This window comes from Melopsittacus undulatus, chromosome 3, assembly GCF_012275295.1.
Source record: "Melopsittacus undulatus isolate bMelUnd1 chromosome 3, bMelUnd1.mat.Z, whole genome shotgun sequence".
NCBI classification, from domain to species: Eukaryota; Metazoa; Chordata; class Aves; order Psittaciformes; family Psittaculidae; genus Melopsittacus; species Melopsittacus undulatus.
The window spans coordinates 113,460,580-113,481,746 of NC_047529.1; the positions used below are offsets into that span (position 1 = coordinate 113,460,580).

At 40.1% G+C, this 21,167-nt stretch overlaps 1 protein-coding gene across 1 annotated transcript in view; it reads left to right on the forward strand.

The window, feature by feature from the left end:
* PRKCE (protein kinase C epsilon) overlaps positions 1 to 21,167 on the forward strand; it is a 282,199-nt gene that overhangs the window by 22,661 nt on the left and 238,371 nt on the right. The window lies entirely within an intron of this gene.

Below are 21,167 nucleotides of genomic sequence, written 5' to 3' on the forward strand. Positions count from 1 at the left end.
TGCGTCCAAATAAATTATAAGTGATAAGCCCTTATGAAATGAAACTAAAGATCTTATGGGACTCTCGGGTACATCAGGAGAAGGCAGTATGGCATAAGTGTCATGGTAGATGGTGATACTTCCATGCAGTAGCAGCACAGATCAGTCAATAGAGACTTTGATCATAGGTCAGTTTGTACATTAATTCACAGACTGGGGATGAATTGTAGCTCGAAGGGCTTGTACAGTTATATACCTGGAGATACAGTGCTATGGGCTGTGTGAGAGAGATGTAAGCGTAGTGTCAGTTTGTACTCATTTTTAGTTGGTAAGAGGAGTTGCTCCTATTTGAGTTCAGTGTTATGTCATTGTAGTTAACGAACTTTTGACAGCTAGGTTTACCAGAACTGTTTTTAAGAGTAATTAGAACTGAATTGGTTGAGGACCAGAGCTGAACAGTATTGTGAAATGTTGGAAAATAAAGCATATGATGTCTCAATACAGAAAATTATGAACAGATATAAGCCCCACTTTAAAAAGTGTATATAATATGACTTTGCAGAAAATGTTCTGGCTTAATTATAGTAATGTGCTTAGAACTTTCCAGTGGGGTCATTTATTTTGAGTCTATGTCTCGTCTCTTATTACTGTAACTACGACTAAGTCTGTTGTTGGGTATGTGTTGTCTAAACGTTGCACATAACTTTCCTGGAATTTGTAAAGCTGTTCTGTTTGACATTAGTTGGCATACCTTGTTTGCAACCCTTGTAATCCCAAAATAAAATATTTATATGTCTCTAGTAGCAAAGTACAAAGTGCCATATTAAGAACAGCCATATACGGGCCTAGCTCTGGAAGATGCTGACTGCTGTTGATTCCCCCTAGCTCAGCAGTTGGTGTTACAGGTCTCTCTTAAACCCTACTGGAAGTACTTTGGAGTTACAGCTTGGAAACCAGAAACATCACCTGGCTTGACTCTGCAAGGCAGACAGAGACTAAGCTCTCTTGGTTTAGGTGCCATTGCAGCTGATGTGCTGCTGCTGCAGGTAGACATAGAACCCTAGAATGGTTTGGGTTGGGAGGGACCTTAAAGCTCATCCAGTTCCAACCGTCTGCCATGGGCAGGGATGCCTTCCACTAGAGCAGAGTGCTCCAAACCTGACCATGAACATTGCCAGGGATGGGGCATCCACAACTTCTCTGTTCATGAGACATGGACAGAGATGTTGGTTGCTGTGATTTGGCTACTCGATGAGTAACTGCCACTTTATCACTGGAGTGGATGGAGCTATTGGAAGGAAGCAGGAGCTTATAGAGAAATACATACACAGTGAAGGTGTTCCTTTTCTCAGAAAGGGAACTGTTCTGTCCATCCCTGGTGGATTGGTGGAATTGCCTGGCAGGGTGGAGGAGGATGCACTGGTCTGGCACCCACAGATTTACTCACAGCAGGAATGTGTGATCCTCTAGGTTTTTGCCTGTAGGAGAGCTGTGTTGATTGATAGGCACACAAGCTCCAAGTAGTGCACTTTTTGTGTGTTTTATTTGCTTTATTTGGCTGTCCAATTAAATACTTGATTTGCTTTAGCTGAGGATGGTATTTTTCCTATGGGTGTGAGAAGGAAGGAAACGGAGGCATTGGGAAAGCTGATTGGGCTCTCCAACTTTCTAAGGTTTCAGAGGTATGATGAGGATTTACTTCAAGAAGAATACAGTGCCAGCCATATGGTCTGCCAAATAGTATTTTACTCTACTGCAGTGAGATTTGTTAACATATCTCTTTCCCTATCCTATCTATCTCCCTTTTCCTCTAATTTAATTTATTTCATTGTGGATAACAATAATAACCAGTCCTCTAAAAATGATGCCAGCTTCATGCCCCAGGGTTAGCAAATCAGGTGTGCAGAGCCAGCGGGGGAATCGAAAACATGTCTCAGTGCTGCTCATCTGTGGCCAGAGATTTAGGGTTTTAGGAGGAATAAAGCATATCTGGATTTGAGTTAGTCGTGCCTTTTGACTTTCATCTTCCATTATTGTAATTTTTAGCATGGAGAGGTTAAATACAGGTGAAAAAGGAGTAAGATGAGTGCTGCTTGTGTTATTTTTGTGTCATGGTGAATTCAGCACCTGATATTCTATCATGGCATACATTTACTTCAATGTCTTACTTTCTTACTGAACATTGAACTACACTGTGACATGGTGCTCTGCTTAGAGACAGGTAACCATCTACTTGTGGTTTGTTTAGTATCTTTACATGGGGATTAGTTGCTGTTTGGTGGAAAATAAGGAATCATATTAACCCCATATTAAAATGGGGTTAATAGAGTAACTCAAAACAAAGCTAGTTTAGGCTTTGAAGGTGCAACCAGAGTGCTGCCAAACAGACTCTTCCTCTGACTGCACCAGGATTCCTGCCTTTATAAGGGTTTGCAGGAACTCGGAGAGGAAGTCTTGCCGTGGTAGGGGCTGCTGAGTCCATCCCATAGGAAACCAGTGAGAGGAAACAGAGGGGTGGCTGCAGTCAGGAATATCCTCACTGCAAATCACAAGTGAGTGCAGTAAGGAAGCAGCCCGGGTCTCTTGTGGTCATTGGGAAGGCACAATGAAGTGAGGCTTGATAGTGAACCTGAATCATGAAAGCCCTCGGTCCCTTTGTGACTGTGGGGAGCAAAGAGGTGGGGGAAGGTAGGAAAAGGAAAAGCCATTTCAGGACATACAGCCTGCAGGGTTGTCTGGAACTTTTTATGGTAACAAACAGTTCAGTGTTATGCTCCAGCTTCATCGTAATTGTTGACTATGGCCTATACAGGCTCCTCGTCCTCCTCCTTGGCTGATTCACTATGTCCCTGTGAGAGCACCTACTTGTGGGGATGTGTGATTTTTACAGAGGAGCCTTTTCCCATATAGCTGTACGAATTTGCTTCTGGTGAAAATGTATGGGTTTTAAGTACAGTTTGCACTTCTGCTCAAAGCATTCCTGGAACAACTCTTTGGAATGGCCTCTTGGATTATTTCACACCTCACTTGTTCAAAAAGGGAAGGAACACTGCTGAAAACTAACCATTATGAAGTTGTATCCATTGGTTCTTTGGCAAGTGAAAACACGATGTTCATAGGAACCTATAGATAGAATTTGAACAACGTTGATTGTTTATATTGTTTGATGAGAGAGATTACTGCATTGGTATTAACTCCAGATGTTCAGAAAATCTGGGGCACTCAGGAGAAGGGTACTGAGCAATGCACTTCCTAAAAATTAAAGTGTTCAATCTGCAAATAAGCAAAAAATATGTATCTTCTGTATAGCAAATTTCAAAGCCAAATAGCACACTCTATAGAATTTCATGTATTGTGTGGCTTTGACTGATTTGTATGAGTGCTAATGCTTTGCTCCTTTCCACTGCTTCATTTCTGCCAGGAACTGTTTTAGCATTTCAAACCTTCCAGCAATATAAATCTGGAAGGAGGAGAGTCTTTGATTTGCAGGGCCCAAATAGCAAAGTATTGCTTTTAATAATACACATGTCTATATATTATTAATTCATGTTTGTGCTGAGAAATGTTAGTAGTATAGCATTAACACTGTTTTGGGAGGGTAACACTTTTAGTTTATTCTTGCCTTTGTTCCTTCATTCCTTCATTCTTCCATCCTAAAATTGTGCCTGGAAAACCTTATACCACATTGCAGCATAGATTATCAATGTAACCACTGTTCAGTCAGCCTGACCAGTGTCACGTAGGGGTGTATCAGGCTACATGAGGAATCTATATTCTCTATGGGTCCAGTTGCCTATAAAATCTGAAATTACGTACAGTGTATGTTATTTTAACTAAAATATCTAGGTGATATGTAGCCAAATTGAATATTTATTTTCATGACTCCATAATTCTCTTGTATTTTTTTCTTTAGCTGGCAAGTAGAGAGACACGAAGCTTTTCTGGGTTAGGTGCTTCGGTAGTTGTGGCTAGATACTAGTGTGTAGAATACCTTAGTTGTCAGTAGTGTAGAGACACACAGGAATCCTTGTCAGTTTTTACTGACACAGTTTCATATACAATGCCATACGTGTGTCATTATGTGTAACTGGTCAAACGCTTGTGGGTGTTGGTGCATATGCCAAAGATGGATTTTGCTTGGATGATAGCTTGATAAATCACTAGTGTAGTTTCTGTTGTCTGTGGAACAAAGCTGTAAATTCCTTGGCAGTCAAGGTTACCTAGAGACTAATATAAAGGTTGCTAGTATAAAGGTAGTTTGCTTTGTTACTTCAGATGTGTGAGTGTGCCAAACAGCAAGGCTAATGGTCTGCATTCCCAAGTCCAGGAGAAAGCCAGATCAGCAAACTGGGGACCTCTAGCCTATCCAATTTATTGCAGCTGGTCAGGATTTCTTTGTTAATCCAATCCTTATTTTGGAAATACTGATGTGTTGCATTTTTTTATCAGTAGAGCGTAGCCGTTTTCACGTAATTTACACAGGAGAAATATTTATGAGGTCCTGGGTGGAATTACCACTCCTAGCCAGCAGCTCGTGATGGGAGCGGTTCAATGGCATGCAGGAGAGCACTTTCAAGGCCGTGTTTCTTTGCCGACTGTGGGTTTCTATGTCACATCTGAGTAGCCAAACCGTGTTATGGTTCAGGGGTAAATCTCTCTTCTCCTCCCCCCCTATTTCATGTCAAGACTTCCAAGGATAATTGGTTTCATTTTAATACACAGTAGAGTAAGTTTGAAATGTTAATGCGGTGGAGAAGGGAAGCAATTATCTCAAAAGCTCTGTGGAATACTTAGTACCCAGGGTATGCCCTAATGCTGTGTGCAAATACCTTGCCTGGCTTTAAATCCCACCAGTCGTGGTCTTTATGCTAGGAGAATGTGAGAATTAGAAATTCCCCTGATCTGTGGCATCCTGACAACTTCATCTAAGCCCAGAAGAAATCCTGTGCTGTGGCGTGTTGTGAGCCAGTGTTCATTCACTGCTTGCTTTCTTTACATTGTGAATCTTGGTTTTAGCTAATTTAAACTTCTCCAAATCCGAGAGTGCAACCAGTCCCTTTATTTATGATGGTAGTAAGGATTAAGCTTCCTTATACAACCAGGAAGCTAAAACAATAGCAGCCTCCGCCCTTCTATTGATTCTGGGGATTGCCAAGTAGATGGTTAAAAGGTAATCTAAACTGTTAAGAAACAGCCAGGTTGATTTCCAGCAGTAATGGGATTCATCCCAGGGCTAATTTTCAGATGCTTGAACAATGTGTGTTAGTTCAATAAGTACTTAGTTTATAAAACAAAGTTTGATGGCAAATAAGAAAAACCCCACAAGACCAGGTGGCCATGTAAATCTGTAAAGGGAGGCTGAGTGACTTTCATTTATGTATGGGTAACAATAAGGCGTTTTCCAAGTAGAAGATGAGCAAACAAGTGACAATATGATATTCAGGATGACAGGAACTGAGTCTCCCTTCTTTACAATCATAGAGTGGTTTGGCTTGGAAAGGACCTTAAGATCATCCAGTTCCAACCCCCCTGCCATGGGCAGGGACACCTCACACAAAACCATGTCACCCAAGGCTTCGTCCAACCTGGCCTTGAACACCACCAGGGATGGAGCATTTACAACCTCCCTGAGCAACCCATTCCAGTGCCTCACATTCTTAATAAATCAGAAATTATAGACCTGACCTGTGTCAAGGTTTAAACCAAGCCGCACACAGTTCGCTCACTCACTCCCCCACCTTGGTCCCCCAACTCCTGGAGAGCTGGGGAGGAGAATCCAAAGAATGTAGCTCCCACGGGTTGAGATAAGAACAGTTTAATAACTAGGGTATAACATAAATCACTACTGCTACTACTACTACTAATAATAATGATAAAGGAAATAACAAGAGAATATGACACTTCACCAGCCGCCGATGCATAACTCATCCCACCCTGCCTGACCCAGCACCGACTGATTACCTCTTCCAACCCCCCAGAGCTCCAGCCCTTCTGGGTAACTCCCGGTTACATCCTGGGTATGACGTGCTATGGTATGGAATACCTCTTTGGCTAGCCTGGGTCAGGTGTCCTGTCTCTCCTTCCTCCCGGCCTCCCCTCCTCCCTGACAGAGCATGAGGCTCATAAAGTCCTTGGACAAACCAAACATTTGAGCAGTAACTCAAAACATACATGGTATCAGTACTGTTCCCAGCCCTCAAGTCAAAACACAGCACTGCACCAGCTACCAAGAAGGAGAAAAAGTGACTGCTACTGCTGAACCCAGCACAACCTGATACACTTTTTCCCAACAGCATTTGGTTCACATATCACATTTTGGAGTGCTAATTAAATGGGGAAGCTGGCAAATTGTTGCTAGTTAGTTTAGTTAGCATTACTCACATGGCTCTGCAAGAGCTTGTGGAGGGGGTAGCGTTCTAAACAGAGATGTAAATCTCATACTTCTATTTTTTATTGTCGTTCCCAAGGCTCTGTTTTTGGTTAGACTGTAAGGAGAAAATAATAATAAAGAAAAAACGATCCTGTTTTAAGAGGCATTTCACAAAAAAGCAAATTGCTGCCTCAAAAAGTGAATGATGCATTATCCATTTTTTTCTGGTGGATTATTTAACTCGAAAGGAAGAAGAGGGAGTGATTAATGCGTAGAAGCTGAGTAGTACCCAGCTCTCTCATGTACTTGATCACTTCTATCTGTGCCAAGCTTATATTAGCAAAGCAAAATCTGATCCATTGCATCACGTCAGATGATATTCATGAGTTCTCAGCTTTCACTATGATGTGGGATAGTTCAACTGCTCTGACACTGGGGTGTGCAGAAGACAAGAGGTGGAGGATGAAAACATGAAGGAGGGTGGAGTGACTGCAAAGAAGGATGGAAACGGGTTGTGTCACATCAGAACTAAGTCTCATCAGAGTATTATAAAGCCTCTTCAGATTGTGGGATCACTGATGCTCAGTGCTTTTAGTCCTGTGAGCTGGAATGTCTAGCTGGCTCCTATCTGTGTTTTACTTATCGCTAGAGATTAAAGGAAGGGAGGTACTACTTGAATTCCAAGCTGTCTAGTATTTTAATTTCAATGTTATTTGTATGTGTTATGTTACTGTCTTAGTGTTACACAAACAGTAACAAATTATCATTGGTGTCTAAATGATTCCACTGTCTGTTATGGACACAGCAGATGTCTGGGACAGCAGGTTCAGCTGAGGTCTGTCTGAGATGTTCTGAGTGTTTTGCACAGAAGTCAGACCTCTACATAAGAGATAGGTGTTGGAGACATTCATCCAGATATTACTGTCCCTGGCAAGTTACTTGTCTGTTGCTGGAGGCAAACTTGTATTCTCCTGGATTATATATATTGATACAAGCATTTGTACTATTTGATACTGTCTATTCATATACTGTAGCCAGTAAGATGCTGGAAAGAATATTGATGATGTTCTGGGGCTGCTAGGTGTTCCAGACTTACATAGACCCCCACAGTGCAAGTTTTGATTAGTGTTTACATAGGTCCTTAAATTTAGTCTATTTGCAAGTGTGTGGCCGTGATGTCTGAACATACTCATACACTAAAACATGTGTAGTCTTTGATTTTAGCCTACTGTAAGTATGCTCTTGGAAGGACCTATTTCCAAGCCCTGCACAGCTCTTACTGATGGGTTGTGAAGCATGCATGAAAGAGAGAAGGGGATTCACTTCCTCGATGTGTATAGTTGAAGCTGGCTTACTTGTGCAGCAGTTCAGTGCTTCCTTGGGTAGATAAACTAAACCCAAAGTGGTTTCTACAGAAAACCCACAGTGATCATAGGTGTACTGCCTGCAGAGAAGGAATGCCTTGTTAATAATTCTTTGAGTTTATGTTTCAGTAAGCTAATCAAATCTTCCTTTAAAATAGTGGAGAGAGCAGTCCCTACAATGAAATGCAGGACAAAGCTCTTTGTCCTTTGATTTAAGCTTCTAGATGTAACTTTTTACCTAATCTTTAATTTAACCTAAAAGGAATCATTCAAGATAATGGTGTTCACACTACAGCTTGGGTTAATTTCTTCTTCAATTTGCATCTTTTAGCAATTAAGGGAATCTCCAACACTGTTGCTGACATGTGAAAGCATAATACCATCTGTTGTCTTTGAAAACCTGAATTGGGTTGCTTGATGTCCAGCCTGGGACTGTGACTTGTTTCCTGATTTCACATAAAATCCTATGTGATGACTCTGTGTCCACACATACTGTGGCTTTTGTTATTGAGTAGCACTGCAAAATGACAATAGCAATCATAAATGTGGGATAATAACTTGCAAAAGATATACTTATTCAGCTTTACTGATATTAATGAGTAATATGTCTAAGCTTCCTTGCTGTACGAGTTCAAATGAATTATATGGTAAACTTGACCATTAAAGGCAACTGCAGAGAACATGGCAATTAGATACCATAGTATCCCCTTAAAGGGAATCTATTTGTGCATAAACTGTGTTATTTCATGTGCTCCTGGTCCAGTGTTTACAGTTGTGTCCTGTCCTGCTTCATTCAGTGCTCAGAGCAATGCTTTTAGTGGTCTGAGCATAGAATTGTATTACAATTGTATTGTAATTGTACAATTATGTTACAATTCTGTGCTTGTAAGTGGTTTCTTTTGGTTTTAGTCGCCTCTTCTTCCCTGTTTCACTGGGTTCCAGCAAAGCCTCTGTTGCTGTGTTCACAAACTATCCTAAAATGTTTTCTCTTTCTTCAAGGTCTTTTGGGAAGTCAGCCTGCAAGGAGCAGAGCTTGTGATAGTGCCTATGCTGCAAGAGACAGTCCATAGAACGTGTGATGTGGGATGCGTGCATATAGAATTCCATTAAATCTTAGGCTGGTAAAGCTGTAAATGCAAGTTCTACATTCCTGGGGAGGTAGAAATTGAAAAAATAATATTCTTGTGCCCTGAAACTGTTTTGGCAGAAACTTCCCCTAAAAATACAGCTTCACGGACACCCCATTAATTTGAATTGTACTTTTTTCATTAAAGAACAACATTGAGTGAAATTCTGTTTTCAATGAAATGAGTGGCAAAGTTTCAAGGAGTTCTTTTGATTAGTGGCAGCTTTGCCTGAGCTTCGGTGGAACCAGAGTTTCAGTCTTCGTTTTTACTGCTTTTCATATTGAAGGATTCCACAATAATTCATTATTACTAGATACGATTGGTGAGCTGCAGCAGGTTTATTTTTTATATTAGATGGTAAAACCTAGCAGCTCACATCAATGTATAGAATAACTTCTAAAATACTCTTCATTTCCTGTCTTTATAGAGTTACATGAGATTCTTTAAGCAGAGTTCTTCAGCTGTTTCCCCTTTATGTCAAAGAACAGCATCTAGGTAATGCCAACACAAACGAATGAGAGCTTTTAATTATGATGAGTATCAGAGTTCTTGTTCTTCTGAAAAAGTACCATCTGCAGTAGTGTAGCAGTAACTGAATTTGGTGTTATTTTAACTGAGTTGTTAAGAAATGCAAGGTTTCATAGGAGAAGGTACAGGAGGTATCTCCATAGAAATAATGGAAACAAAAATGCTCTGTGCTTTGTTGCAAGTTGCTTCTGTTGTCTGTGTGCTTTTACCGTGCAGAACAGAAACAAAAGGATTTTGGGGGTGATGCTTTTGATGGAGGTGTTCTTAGATTCCCATTATTGGCCTGAACTGGTGGTTCTTTAGGATGTCAACACAGCAGCTGAAAGCTGCTATTACAGCAGGCCAGTCCTTTGTGTTGCCCTTTCAGGGATGTTCTGACAATGTTTTTTCCCTGTGTCCAAGTTCAGATGTTGTTGGGGTATGGCTTAGCACTCACTGCCATTTCACAGACCAGGTTTTCTTATCAGAAGTGTAGCTGGGTCTGGATGTTCTGGAGGGTCAGAACCACTTCATAGCTGTGGTCTAATTCGCAGAAATGTGGAGAGAACTCTGCACTTAGCATCCGGGAGCTAATACATCAGATTCACAGGCTCTTTCTTTTGAACAGGTAGCTTGTTGTTTCCATCCCAGGTCTCCTTCTCAATGTAGAAAGGTGATGTCAATAGTTCATTAAATAAATCCTTGTAAATCAAATTGATTCAGTGTTTTCAATGTTGAATTATATTGAGTAGAATGAACCTGTGGAAATGCTCCTACTGTCTTCAGTGCAGTTAAAGGATGCACCCCTCAAGGAATTAACCATGGCAGTTAAAATTAGTAACAAGTTTTCCTTAATGTACTTGAAAAACAAGCTGTGCTGCATATGTTAAGAAAAGGGTATCAACTGCAGTGAGGAGGAATTGGAGGAGTCCACAACTTGGTGCTAAAGAACAGCAGTGTTTATACTCACAGTGGAGACCTTGGGTTGATACCAACGCAGCAGATTACGATCAATTCCAGTTGTAACTTCACTAAAATAGACCTCTAAATTGAACGGACTGCTTCCCTGACATATCCTCTACACACAGAGCCTTGTTTGCTGACGGTGGGAGGGTAAAACCACTGTCTCATGGCGTGGTGAGCACAACATGAGACTGAAGGTGTTCTGGTTTTGTGCTGATAGTAAAAAAAAGAGCAAGGCAACTACATTTTGTTCACTTGTAATCCTGTAGCAACTGCAGAGTTGTTTCAGAAGGTACACAATTTGTGCCTTCTTTACTGTTACCAGTTAGGGTATTGCAGCTCCCTTGTCTAAGATTGTACTGACCCAAATAACAACTGTACAGTTTTTGAACTGCTTCAAGCATATCAAGCCGGATAATGTCTACACTTGGTGTTCTCTGGAAAGCTGTGGGTAGATAAGAAAACAGATTAAATAAACTATGCAGTGTGTTAGCATTTCTTGTGTTTCTTCTTTTTAATACCATACCACACCACATTAGAATGATTCAGTAGAAAGATGCTTGCATAAACAAAAATGTCAATAAATACTGGTCAGCTCCATGGAATTGTTGGAGTACACATGCAAAGTTCATCTAAGGCACACGTTTGTTACCAGTGGCTTGTGGTGTGAAGGAAAATACTGCTTAGCATCTTTATTTTCTATGGAATGGCAGTATACATCATACTACTCATTCGTTTGGAGTCCATGTGTATTTGTGTTGCCTGCTGATTTACAAAGATTTGTTAAACTAAGGTATGAGGATAATATATGTAATACTGGGAAAGTGTGTGGGATTCAATTACTGTCTTTTTGCAGTCGCGTCTGACTCTAATAGTACCTTAACACAGTGGGGGAAAAAGTGCCTAACAATAGAAATGACATGTTTGTTGGTGTCTTATATTGTCACATTTCTACCTTATTAGGCACTTATTATATTGTACATATTTGTGTGCAAAATCAAGTGTTTGTAAGCTCAGGAACAAAATTCCCATTGGCTTCAATGGTGCAGATTCAGTGCAGAGGTCCAGAATGCAAAACCTCATACAGGCAGGAAGGGAAGAAGAGGTAATATTACACAAGTAGTGGTAATACAATAATTATCTCATGGTAAATTGTGCTAATGTGAAATTATTTCACTAAAAATTTAGAGTTTAATAGAAGCCTCATAAAAATAAGGTGGCTTTTGGAAGGTTATACAACAATATGTAGGATGCTTCCTCGCCATCTAAAAGTAGTTGGCTGTGGCAGCTTACAGTGTTTCCAATAACAGCTCAATGAATGCTGTATGTGTCATCTTTTAAAGGGTTTTTCGTATGGCACATGAGAGACAACATCACTACTCAAGAAGTGTATATCTGAGAGATCGTCAGTGTGGGAAGCCAAGCTGAATAGGACATTTAATACAAATTGATGATAGCTATCTCCTTCTAGGAGGGTGGTTTTACATGATTTAAAGAATTTTGATGTAGGACCAATACATCTTAACACATTAAAGAGAGAGCTTTCAACTCTTGGCACAGTTGGTACCAGTTAGCTAGACATTGAGCTCTCTTTTGGGTGTTTTCTATCTATCTCACACACATCTATGTGCGTGAAACTCCAAAATGTGTCTTCTGGCTGGAAGGAAGATACTCAAGGCTTTTGGGCTGAGCAATGAAAGTGCTTTGTTGGTTAAAGAGAGCACAGATTAAAGACAGTTTCAAGCTAGAATAATTATTCTGTCTTGATCAGAACATAAGACCCAAACTTTTTTTTTTTTAGTATTTATGTATTTTTCATACACATAACTGAAAATTTCTTAAAAGATGTTTTTTTTCTTGAAACAGATTCTTATTTTAGCTCAGAGCACTGTTTTAACACAAGTTACTTCAATACTTCATGCAGAAAACTGTCATAAATCATCATTCATGCAGCTTCAACCAAACCAATATGACTATGATCCATATTTGTAAATAGAGTCTCATGCTAGGAGTCAGTGTCTTTGATGATTAAGTTGCCTGTTTGAATCTTTCTGCAGTATTCTTCTACTGATAAACTTAAGTCTGGAGGAGTTGCCTTTGGCTTCCACTTCTTAAGGCATTCACTAATCAAGTTTCTTCAAACGAAGAAAGCTAAATGGCTGTTCTGAACTGCAGTTTTTGAATGTCAAGCATTCATAAAATGAAGTTTTTCCTCGAGTCTTGATGAACAGAGTACTTCATTAATTAGCTGAAATAGCTTTAAGCATTAGAATACAGTAAGAACTTTATCTATACTTAATCATATAAGATGGTATTAAAAGTAATTGGAAGAAGTGAAAGGGCTTTGAACAGAACTTCTCTCAAGTTCTGCTGGAGCAAATGTAGAAATATTTGCAAATTTTAGATCCTCATTATTGTAATCTGAAAAGTTTCACAGGAGATGCAAATTTTTGGTATCTTGAATAAATATGGGAATTTGAATACAAAAAGAAGTGGCAAATTAGCAAGGAAAATCCTGACCAAAGCTGGAAGTGTTCTGCTGTAACAAGAGCAGGACTTCAGCCTGTCTTTATAGTCCAAGAAGTGTATTGTTGCAAATCCAGAGTAGTGAGTTCCAATTCTTTCTGAATCTGCACCAAAGCCAACTGCCAGTCAAACCAGTTGTATACTGGTCACTGGAATTTGAGTGGTGCTGACATGGGGTTAATTGTAGTATTTCTTGGATTATTGCATTCACCATGACTTAAGTAATGCTAGTCCTTAGGCCACCTTGGTCTTCAAAGAAAGAGGATAATGTTAGCACACACATTTTATGGTAGTTTTATAGCAGTCATGAGTAAAGTTGGTATTGGAAGTTAGAAAGAAGCTTCCAGTCACATAAGGAAAGTTCAAGAACAGTGCTCTTGATGGTGATGGTAAGATGGAGAGGTTGTTTTGGGGATGGAGTGTGATAATCGTGTCTGTGACAGGATAGGAAGATTCCAGGAGACAGAAAATTGAGTTTGTGACATCCTTTCCTATATGATGTATTGGTATCTTTCAGTGTGATTAAAAGAGTCTGTACTGGTTTTAGGTCCTGACCTTGCCTAATTATATGAATGTCATGTTCGGCTTCTGGGGTTCACCTCCAAAAGCTGAAAAAAACCCTGTTTTTTACCTTTGAAACATGTTTTTGCTCCTTATTTCCCATCTCCTTCCTCCCCCCATCCCTCCGGCTTTCTCTATTAAGACCTTACAAATGTCACATTTAGAAACACAGTGTACCTAGTACCACGTTGCACTGTTTAAGTCAGTCAGACTGTTTAGAGGTACCATATGTATATGCTAGCTATTAAACTGATAGATATTTCTCCAGTTGTGGCATGCTTTTAGCCCTGATTGTACTGGCAGGAATATGATCTAGAACAGGACCATTGAAGGTGGGAGAGTTTGGGTTTTGTTTAGTTTTTGTTAACCTGTCTTTCCTGTCACTGATACTTAGATGATCTCTGATTTCCCCTCCATTTCTCTGGAATCTCTTTGGTACTTTAGAGGTGCTGGATATGCAAAATTTCAATCTCTTTTTTATCACCTTCCTGAAAATGCTTTATCCTAGAAATTCCTTTTAAATCAAAGAGCAGTGTTCAAACAAGTAGGCAAAGGACTACCATGTGTTTTATCTGAAGAAGATCAGTGATGCTATTTTAAAGGTATATGCCATCCCATCTCTGCTGTTACGTAGGTACATCAGTACGTCTTTGCTCAGTTCTTGGATTCACCTAGGCTGCAGAGTGAACTGCTGTGATCATGCCCTGCACTAGAAAGCACCCCAAAGTCCTTTCTTACGCATTTTCATCTAATGTTTGGAGAATTCTGACACAGATTTCATAGGTGCTCCACACCTGCAGCTCCGTGGACAGACATTAGTCAAGTTACCTATGATGTGGTAAGCCCATTAGCAGAAGGACCCACTATTTCTCCCCAGCCCAGTTAACCAGCCAGCGCTGTGAGACGATGTCCCAGAACTGATGGGTTCTTGAAGGGCTTCTCTTGAGAGGAGGTTTGAGTAGGGGGACTGAGGTGAGAGATACAACTGTGAGGTGTGGTAGTGGAGGGATAATGGTGAAGTACAGCCTGGTCTGCTTACAGGGATGTATCGTGGCCAAGCACTGGAGACTGTGGAGAGGGAGAACTAGGTTTGTATTGGTAGGCAGAAGGGCACTTCTGCCAGAGCTGGCTATGAGAGGTGATGAGGTGTTTCCCTTTGACACATTAAAAAACCCCCAAACCCCATGGAATTTGGTGTATCATTTGTGTTAACAGTAATTTAAATGTTAAATGGTAAAAGAATTAATTGATATAATAGTTGGCGATAGGTGGTATTTTGAATTACGGTGGCACAGATACTTTTACAATAGGACTTTTGTTAAAATATGAAAAAGATGTTATGAAAATTTAGTCACAGGTGGGTTTTTCTGGATTTTGTTTTCAATTTGGTGCACATATTGCATGGAATTCAGCTGGTGCTTTAGTCAGTCCTTTCTGTGTATGGAGATATGAGTGGATATGAAGTTTGGTTCAGAACTACGTGAGACTGTAGCCAAGAAATTGTGTTTCATCTGCAGAATGCCATTTAAAAGGACTGATTTCACAGGATGCCACGCAGATGCTGTTGTTGTGTGTATCTGACAAGCCCTATGAATTTCATGCAGAAGAGACATGTTTTTCTTCTGTTCACTGTTGAACTTCCTACATGAAACATGTCCTTAATATTTAACAGATTTTACTGCTATTTTTTTTCATTGTGGTAGGGAATTCAGACATTGCTATGCCATGATTTTAGCTTCTGATCAGAAATTCCCTTGGCTTCCTTAGCTAGTCTGTACTGTGAACCATCAGGTGTGTTTGCATTTAGTATTGCTCACATCCAGGATTTCAGATTGCTGTGGCCTCTAGCTTGGGTTGGCTAACATAATGTGGAGAGCAGGGTCTTGTTTCCATGTCACCTCACAAAGAATGTCTCATATTGATAAGTTTAAAAGTAGTCAAGAAAAGCATTCCTTTATAACTGTGTGTGGTTTTGCCACATTTCATGTTTATTACAGTTACAGATGTAAAAGGTCCAGTGAAATTCAAACTTCAGTACCTTGGAGCTAGTGCTTTGGTTTTCTGAACAGAGCTATATTCAGCTCTCTTTCTCTGTAATAGCTAGTGAGCCGTTCATCTCTGCCTTTACATCTCATCTCCCCCTTTATGCCCACCTGCAGAGCGAGTGGGGCAGCTACTGCTATTTTGATTGTATAATCTTTTCCTTCTAGCAGCCAGAAACCCTGTGGAGTTGTCCTTCTGTCACCTTTCACTCATCTCTGAAAATGTTTCTATCCTTTAGGGAAGTTGAGCTTCTCTGAATGACAGTGTTTCCACATAAATGAGAAGGAGAAAGGGCCTTTCTGCAGCACGTATGGTCTCCACAGTGTTGCCATGAAAGTCATGTATCGCTTCTTGGCATCTCTGTCCTTGAGACCAGGTTCAGCTGACTCTGAAGTGGGCACTATGCCATCTGAGCAGATGGGTATTAATGTAAGCATTGGATATAGATGTTATGGACATGATTCTCAATTCCAGATATTACAAAATATTGTCTGTCCTGAGCTTCTACCTCTGGATGTAAAGGATTTATTGAAAACCCAGCTCAGTGAAGAGTTAGCTTTACAGTATTAGGAATGTAAGTCTTGGATCAGCTGTGTCACTTGCAATGTTGGATAAGGGTGTGAAGTTGCTCAGAGGAACTTGTTTGTATTTTTGGAGGAGTTCCCATAAGCAGCAGATGAAAAAAGGCATCTACGGTGTTTATCGTTTTCATGTGAATAAGTTCTATTGTGGAGCCACCATGGAAGAAAAGAGTGCCTGCAAGTATGGATGGCAACTCATTGGGAATCTGATGAGCTTCATTCAGCTCACTAGACTTGTCTGATGGTCATTCAGGGTGAAAGGTTCTTTTCTCTCTTTGCCCTTTTTGGTCTGAATTCTGAAATGAAAAAGCATCCATAGAACAAATGGTGCCATCATCAGTCTTACACTATGACTCAGGGAAAATCATGGAGATGCGAAGTGACTGTTTTGGAACCGAAGCCCCATTTACAGTCTTGTGGAGGGAAACTGTGTTAGAAGTCAGATGTGGGACCTGTCTCCTGATGTTCTCTGCAGTGTGGAGGACATGACCTAAATCCTATTAGTTTTCTCTTTTTATGCGACAAAGAGATTAGAATATGTATTTATACTGGAAGTCAGCTCATTTTCCATGGGATCCATTATTTATCATTTGCATCCTGCCAAAATCGAACAGAATGCTGTTTGTTTGTTTATTTGGCATTGCCAAACTATCTTTTAAAATCATTTGGGAAGAAACATCGCCCAAATTGTCAGTTTTCCTTACAGCATATCTAGTCCAGATAATTCCAACAAAAAGTGGATGTTAGCAGGATCATCCACTGAGGTCTTGGCTCTCATTCAGTCTGTACAGATGTTCTTTCAGACTCTTATCCTGTCTAGATAATAGGAAGCATGCCTAGTAAGCAACTGTGGAGCATGTTAGCATAATTCATGTAATTCACAGTGCCTCAGCATTCAGCCTGGGGCTGTGGACTCTAAAAATAGAACAACAGATTCTGCATTGCTTAATCCTACCTGCTTGTTAGTCATTATCTTCTTAATAAGCAACTAGCAGCTACCTTTTGTTTGCAGAGAATCTTCCATTCAGATGGTTTTACTTTTCATTTGGGAATGGGACCAGGGCTTTGGCCATCTTCTTGAGTAAAGTATTGTGGATGCATGTGCTGATACTAAAACCAATCATAGTTACATGCAGTTTTAAGTGTTTCTTTTGAAGTTTATATAAACTCAGAACTAAGAGCAACAGATGTTACTTAGGGGAGAATAAATTAAGGAAGTGTGATGCTGTGATTTTTTTGCTTGAATTTTCAGTTTTCCCTTGGGCAAGTGTATTATCTTTTCCCTTTAAGGATGTGCAGGCTGTAGGCAAAGATGCAGGGAGTTTGCCCTTCTGGCAGTCATCCTTTCACCCATCCCTGCAATGAGATGCAGCATCCCTTGTCATTAATGTGCTGAGGACTTTTACCAAGACAAAAGATGTTTACGTGTGTTGAAGTGAAAATAGTACATGAGAATGGCGATCAAAACTATTTATGACAATAGGTTTGGAATCTAGCAGCTTGAGTTTAATTTCTGCAATTCCTAGAGACAACTTTTATAACTTTAGGAAATAACTTAGGCCCGTATTCTCAAATGCATCGTGCCCAGTTAATTTTACAGTTTTTTGATCCTAGGCTCTGTGTACCTCAGTGTTTAACATGGAGAAGGTATGACTTCCTTTGTTTCTGCCTAAGCTCTGTACAAACACATACTTAGTCTAATGGAGCTCTCAGGCTTGGGCCTCTAGTAATACAGCAGTAATACAGATAGCCTGCTAATGAAAGGATAAGAAATTAGGGGGAAAAGTTACATAGCATTTATGCAAACAGCAACAAGGCTGAGAGGACAACAAAAGGTGTTCAGAGTAATTGTGGTAAGATCTGCAAGAGCAGTTCATCATCTAGGGATACAGGTGTCCTCCTCACCCTGGTTGTTTTGTTTCAAAAATAGGACAGAGACATCTAAATTACTCAAGCGTTCTTGAAACTTTGGTTGGTTTATAACTGTGGATCAATATTCTGGTGGCGTAGCAGCTGGGGTTAAGTGCAACAAGAAAGTGAAATCAGTACTTTTGAATGCCAAGATAAGTTTATTACATGTGCTAACAATATATATACAATTAATACCTCTATATGCTTAGATATTCTATTTGCTGAAATATGTAACTTCTAATAACTTAGCCATATCTAATATCCATAATATGTATAACTTCTAATATAATTAGCTCTTGAAACTTTGTTTTCCCTTGTTTATACATCTTGCTGGTGGTGATACATTGCCTGAAAGAAGGATGGAGATGACCAATGGATAAAAAGTTTGCATTGTTTCTGAAGTTTCTATGACTCAAGTTCTAGATTTGTGAAATTTTCTGGTTTAATCTGAGAGAGAAATGAGAGCTACACTGCAAAGTATCAGTTATTGGTGGTGGTTCTGGACTGTGATTCCCCATGCAGCTAATGTTAGTTCATTTGCCTTCAGAAATTCACAAAGGAATCTTGCTGGAGACTTTTGGGAGAGGTAGAAGTGGTGGGAAGGAAAATATTTTGCCTGGGATTGAACACTTTTGGGTATGCAATATTGAAGATGTGATTTACAAGACTGAGAGTGGCAGTGATTACCCAACTGCTCTGTTTCTGAGCTCCAAAACTTTGTGACTGGTAGACCGAATGTTGAATGGCAAACTGGGACATCTTTCAGGACATTCTAAGTGTTTGTATTCTGAAAATTGAGCCCATTTCAGTTCCTCTTGTAGGCTCCCAATAGATGAGCCATCCAAAACCATTAACTGCTTTTGAAAAGCTTTCCCTACTTGCCTGAGGATAATACGGTTTTATGCGGCACATAAGGTTCCGTACTTGCTGTTACTTGCTTATTATACACCAAATTACAAGTTAGAATTTGACCATTAGGTACTTGTTCTGTTTTTCTCAGTTTGTACAGGCTGTTGTCAGTGCCAGAGCACTATAGCTTTGACCTGGCTCCAGTTGAAGGTTAAGAAATGTCTGGTTATTTATACCCAGCAAGCACGAATCTTGTCTTTTCATGTAGCAGTAGCTACACGCAAACATACTTTAATGTAATTTTGTTGAGTTTGAATATAAATATCTGGGCTTTGCATCAGTCAGCAAAATTGGAGATGCCAGGTCTAGTCTAAAGCAATTCAGCAGCAAAACTTGGAATTTTAAGGCAAAACTTCTGAGAGATTGATAGATTGAATTTACTTTCATAGAACTACTACACGTAAGTGGAGTTAGATGAAAATTTGTACAAGGAGTTATGGGTCAATGATAACCACTCGCATGTCAAAAGGAAATCATGTGCAGGCAAGTTATATTTAATATTTTATGATGCAATTAATTCCTAAATATGTGAAAATGATCACCTGGCATCTGCTTGGATTTGGCACATTTTTGTTTTAAAGTATGGCCCAGGAATATTGAGGTTTCTTTTATTCCCCTGTTTTGCTTCATGGGAAGTTACCCACTCCTGGAATCTTTCCTTGCTGAAAGCTCTTAGGCAAATTATGTTCTAAAGCTTTTTAAACGTTGAACACACCTATAGTTCATAATGAGATATCATCATACGCAGAAAGCATTGCTGCTGCTATTCAAAGTCAGGAGAATAACACCCTTGGAAGGGTGGTTTTCAATATTACACATTTTTTTGATGTCTGGATGCATATGATTGAAACTGTATGCATGAAAAGTTGTCCTCAAGCAGTGCAAGTCCAGAGAACTGCAATCTCTGTGTGTTTATTGAGGACCCAAGTAAAAAGAACTAATTCATAAGTATCCAAATTACACAGCATTGATGGAGCACTGGAGCTGAGGCTGCCTCTACTGCAGGTACTCACCAGGCATGGTGAAGTGGCTTGGCTGCCCTGAAAAACACAAGCCTGGTTACAGAGAGGAGGATGTTTCTGTCAAAACCCAACTGTTGTGACAGAGCATGTGGGAAAGGAGTTATAGGAGTTCTGGATTCTGGGACATTTAAAGCTTATCTTCGTGTTGAGGACTTGCTTCAAGGGGTTTCTGCACTGATCCCTGTGGCAGTGAGTAGTGTGGTGGTGAAAATGCATCTGAACTAGGTTGACTGCTGCCCCAGGTTTTGCTGCTCAGAAGCTACCTGGATACTCAGTAACTTTGATGACATGAATGAAGTTACTGAAAAGGTAGTAGGCTATTCTAGTTTGACCCTCATTTTTCCACCTCTTTGGCTCTGATAGGTTTGGTTGGTTGGCCTCTGGGAGTATGCCTCAGAGCAGCCAGTTTCTGTGCTTCATTGAGGGAAGTTGGGACTTGGCATGCATGGACATGCTGTGCTATGCAAAATACAGTATTTGTATCTTCTGGATGTTCTGAATGGTTTGAATACCTGAAGCTATAGCATTAATAACAATTATGAGGTTACTTGAAGAGTAACTTTTTTTTCTTTGGAGCTTTGGCAAGCTTGTCTTGTGAATGCATTAACTGGGGATCTCTGAAAACACGTGGTCAGAACAGTTTTGCCATGTTATGATGGAAGGCCACTGTTGCTGCAGAGCAGGTGGAGAATAAGGCTGATAGTTGCCTAGTTCGAGGGCTGAAGTAGGCCTAATTCCGTATTGGTAAAAGAGGACGTCTTGGAAGTGCTCTGATGTTTGAGGACCTTTAGAAAACAGGTTGCCAATGCTAGTTCACAATGTGCTCCAGAAAAGGAAAACTATTACAGGAATCCTGTTGTCTTCACTCAACCTGCATTCCCAGTGGAGTCATCAGCAAGTCTGAGCTGAAGAAAAGCTTTTGAGATTTGATCTATCAAATACTACATTGTAGTGGTTTTGGAGTATTTATTATGCCAGATAGTCATTTAAAACAATCCCAGAAGTTAAGTGATCCTGGGACAAACCTTCTTTGTCTGGCTATCTGAAATAATCTGCTCCTTCATAAAAGTAATGGTACCATTATTATGGGAGATGATGGTGCATTTTGGTTCTGTTGTCCAACACTGAAGCCTTGAACAGTCATCTCACTGAATAACAGGTTTCCCAAGAGATGATGGACAACCTGGTCAATTGCTAGCAGGACTCTTGATAGCTCTCAGGTTCAGATTGAGACTGTAGTGAATGGTTTGTCTGAGGGCTGTTTGGTCCAAGTGTGAATTGGGCATGTGATGTGGTGTTTTCAA